The 4,079-nt window shown below is 38.0% G+C and overlaps 1 pseudogene; it reads right to left on the bottom strand.

Annotated features, from left to right (window-relative positions):
• Positions 1-2,349: 2,349 nt before the first annotated feature.
• Positions 2,350-3,676, bottom strand: LOC123824278 (annotated as a pseudogene).
• Positions 3,677-4,079: the final 403 nt, after the last annotated feature.

Genomic DNA, 4,079 nt, shown 5'->3' with positions numbered 1-4,079 from the left:
GAGTGGTGAGACTCAGGTTATGGTAAACGATATGTGTAAAAACTGTTTTACGCAATGGTTGAAAAGAACTTTATGGAATAGTTAAAACGAGCCCTAGGAAGTCAGACAACATTGGCTCTTTTTCCCTTGTTTCCTTATGTAGAATGAAAATGTCTGAATTGGTTGTACATGCAAGTTCTTTGTGTCCTCTGTTTCCTATACCATTTTTTATCTTTCCCTGTCTATTTTATGCCCACTAATTATGCTTCTTCTTCCCTGTACTCCACCCCCATCCCTCCCTTCCCCCTCTCCACTGAAATCCCTCCATGGGATGTCCATTTCTCTAAGGGGGGGAGGGGTGCAGGAGGGTTGTGGGGGTAGGGCAGAGGGGGGAGAAAGAGGGAAAGCTGTAATAGCATAATCAATAAAAATACTTAAAAAAGAATAAAAAAAGAGAAAATGTTTGAATTGCCACATACTGTTTATGATCTTTTCCAATTCCAGCATTTTGGGTCTTTTTCATTTACCATTTTCAGTGACAGCATCTCTGAGTATTCTTTGCAGTGCCTGTCCATTTTTTCTTAGCTTCATAAATTTCTTCTTCAAATTCATCTTCAGTGACGAGGTTATTGACCCGGCTCGTTATTTGCCGTTAGCACCAGAGACATTCTGAAAATACTTAGGAACTGAAAGGCACCTGTGATTATTCGCCCTTTTCATATTAGGAAAAAAAATTTTTGTCACCTGAGGTTTTTAGTACGTCTATTCTGAAATGACCTGTGAAGAAGGTACAGGGACAGAATATTTTGGAGGGGGTCTTGAATTTCATGATATTGTCCCATCTTTTCTACACTTTCAAATAAGAAAGTGGGAAGGGAATTAATACTTTTTGACTACTTCCTCTATACAAAGAGCTTTATATATGTGATATCTCACAACAACCTTGAGGTGTTGTTGTTATCCAAATGGAAGTTGTATTAGATTTCTATTGGTTTATAACAAACTAATAGGGGGCTCAAATGTTGGAAAATTTTAGTTTGGGTAATAGCTAATAAGCTCAGTAATCAATGTATATAAAAAGCTGTTGTTTGAGGAATACTCCCAAAGTATTCTAGCAACACATTTTTAATGCAGCCTAACACACCAAGGAAATACAGTTCAAAACACAACTTCTTCAGTTCCTTTTCTGTTCATCCCATTTGTTAAGAGTAGCATTTGCTGAAGGCCATTCATTAGGCTTGTATTTTTTCATTAGATTATAAATCTAAGTTATCAAATATTTCACTGCTTTAAATTTGTTTAAAGAATGTCCTTATAAAAATACTAAAATTTAATCTTTTATAGAGAGCAGTAATTTTTACTACAAATTGCTAGTATGAAATCTGAAACTGTTCTGTTAGCAAAAATGATGTATTTAACACTTAAAAATAAAATTGTATAAATGGCGTTATTATTTTTTTCTGATCTTTTTTGTCTTTGGTTAATATTTTGGATTAATTATAAGATAGTAACTACGAAAAAGGAAAAAATTGCTCTTTAAAAAAATACTTACATATTCTAGTCTCTGTTCTTATTCCCTTACTCTTTCTCCAACCTGTTTCCTGAAAAATCTACCTAATGTATATATTTATAAATTTATCTTTATATTTCCTGTTGTTTCTTTGTGGCATTTTCCATTTTATACTGTACTGTTTTGTGAAGCTATTCATGAAATAATCTGGTATTTGTAGCTATTGGGACCTTTCATAGTTGTACCTTTATTCATTTTTTACTACATAAGAATTTTAAAATTCAATTTACATTTCCTTCTGGAATTGCCGAGTAATCGCCAAGCATAAGCTAAACACCACAGTTCTGGAATGCAAAATACTAGTATCATTTTACACTGTTTACAGCATAGAAAACATTAAAGGTAAGAATATTTAAATTATTGTTTTATTTTGTGTGTAATTTTGCCTTACTCCTACTACATTGTTGAAAATATTACTGTTTAATTATTTCCCCTTTTTTATTTTCCTGCTCTTATATTCTGTCCTTATTTTAAAACATTACATAATTAAATACAAATGATGATACTTGACATTTGCTTGTTGAGGTTTAAATATATTTATTTCGTTGCAATTTTTATTATCATCATTTTTTCCATTGTTTATGCTTTTCATTGTTTGGAACATTCATTTCCACAAGTGGGCATTTTATTTGACACACTGTGAGTGCTATTAGTTACTTTCAGGGCAGTATGTTAAGCTTGGTGGGATTGCAGATTAAGAATGGTTTCATCAGTCTTGGCACGGAGAGACTCGAGGTATTTGAGCATATGAAGAATTTCAGCATCATCCATCTCTAACAGTATGCCAGAGATTTCTCCCGTTAGAGCTGGGCGAATGCATTGGACCAGAGGAAATAGCTTTTCACCCAAGAGCTTCTTCTGAGTAATAGCTGATGCCAACACACATATATTTGACAAATGACCTTGCGTATAAACAGGGGCAGGCTTTGGGATGGATCCGAGCCTTCCTGCTGTAAATTGGAGAGGGCTGCCAACACAGGTAACACCTGCAACATTTTTGAATCTTTGATTTGCGTGTCGTCCTGCAGCAGAAGTTTGAGGTGAAGAGGCTTGGTCTTAGTTGATGTATCGTTGACCTGATAGGCTGACTTGACTTTTGGAACCTTTGGTGATCTGAAGGAGCTGGATGATGGCTCAGGATCTGTTGCTGCCCAGTGGTTAGCGTAATGCATATTCTGAGGTGGGTGAGGCTTGGCCCAGACTGCAGGCTTGCAAAGATGTGCGCCTGCACTTGAAGGCTGAGGAAGTATCAGCAGGGAGTTACTTGATGTTGTTGCTACCTTGTGGATGTTGAGTCTGTTATCACCTCCGTCTCTCAAGCCATTCTGGCCACAGGGTTCTTGGCGAGGAGAGCCTGGCACTCCTCCTTGCTTTTTGCAAGCCGCATACAGTGGTTTGGTGACTACAATCTTGCTGTCCATGTCCTTGATGGCTTTATTAGCCTCTTCAGGAGATATATAGCGAACAAAGTCAAAGCCTTTGCTGGGGCCTGCCTCCATCACGACCCTGGCACTAGTGATTGTCCCAAAGCGAGAGAATTCTCCTCTCAGTCATTTTTCATCAAAACCAACTTCAAGATTTTTCACATAAAGAATCAAGTGAGTTCTCCCTGTTTTATTTGCTCAAATTGGTGTTTGAATTCCAATTGTCTGTCTACTTTGTCCTGTGCTATGCCAACACGAAGTTGATTTCCATTAAGGAATTCCCTGTTCATTTCTTTGATGGTTCTCTGAGCATTTTCAAAATTCTCAAAACTCCCAAATCCAAAGCCTTTGAAGGTGCCACTCTCATCGGTCATAACTGTCACATTTAATACAGTGCCAAACTTACCAAAAAAGTCTTTAAATCATTCATCATCTACATCATCACCCAAATTTTTGATGTAATGATCAGCAAACCTGTTTGCTTAAGCTCTGAGTGTTCTGCTTTCCTTTCATTTCGAGGTTTAAGCTGCCCAATAAACACTCGGCTACCTTTCAGCAAAGTACCATTCATCTTAGCAATGGCTCCTGATTTCTCAAAATGCAGAAATCCGAAACCCCTTGCTCCATTTCCATCAATTACTACTTTACAAGAAAGAATTTTTCCAAACACAGAAAATGTATCATAAAGGGATTTATTATCCATAGATTTGGCAAGATTTTTAAAAAGATTTTATTTGGTTTTAGAGAGACGGCAAGGGGGGGAGAGAGGGAGAGAAACATCAACTTGTGGTTGCCTCTTGCACACCCTTAACTGGGGACCTGGCCCTCAAACCAGGCAAGTGCCCTGACTGGGAATTGAACTAGTGACCTTTTGGTTCGCACGTTGGCACTCAGTCTGTTACAGGGTGCATCCAAGAGGGGGGGACCCCAAATGGGCATTTAAAATGGGGTCCAGAACTCAAGGTATCTAGGGGATTTTTGGATGTCCTCACTCCCACTCCCCAGGTGTGGGTTGGGGGAAGGGACACATGGAGCAGGGCCTTTGAAAGCTGTTTCTCATAGCAACAGCCTTGCAGCTTATCTCTGGCGTGGTCATTTAACATATC

The sequence above is a fragment of the Phyllostomus hastatus genome, unplaced genomic scaffold (genome assembly GCF_019186645.2).
Source record: "Phyllostomus hastatus isolate PE091 unplaced genomic scaffold, TTU_PhHast_1.1 phas_contig_551, whole genome shotgun sequence".
Taxonomy (NCBI): Eukaryota; Metazoa; Chordata; class Mammalia; order Chiroptera; family Phyllostomidae; genus Phyllostomus; species Phyllostomus hastatus.
Note: the sequence above shows the minus strand (reverse complement) of the source record. Positions and strands in the feature narration are given on the sequence as shown.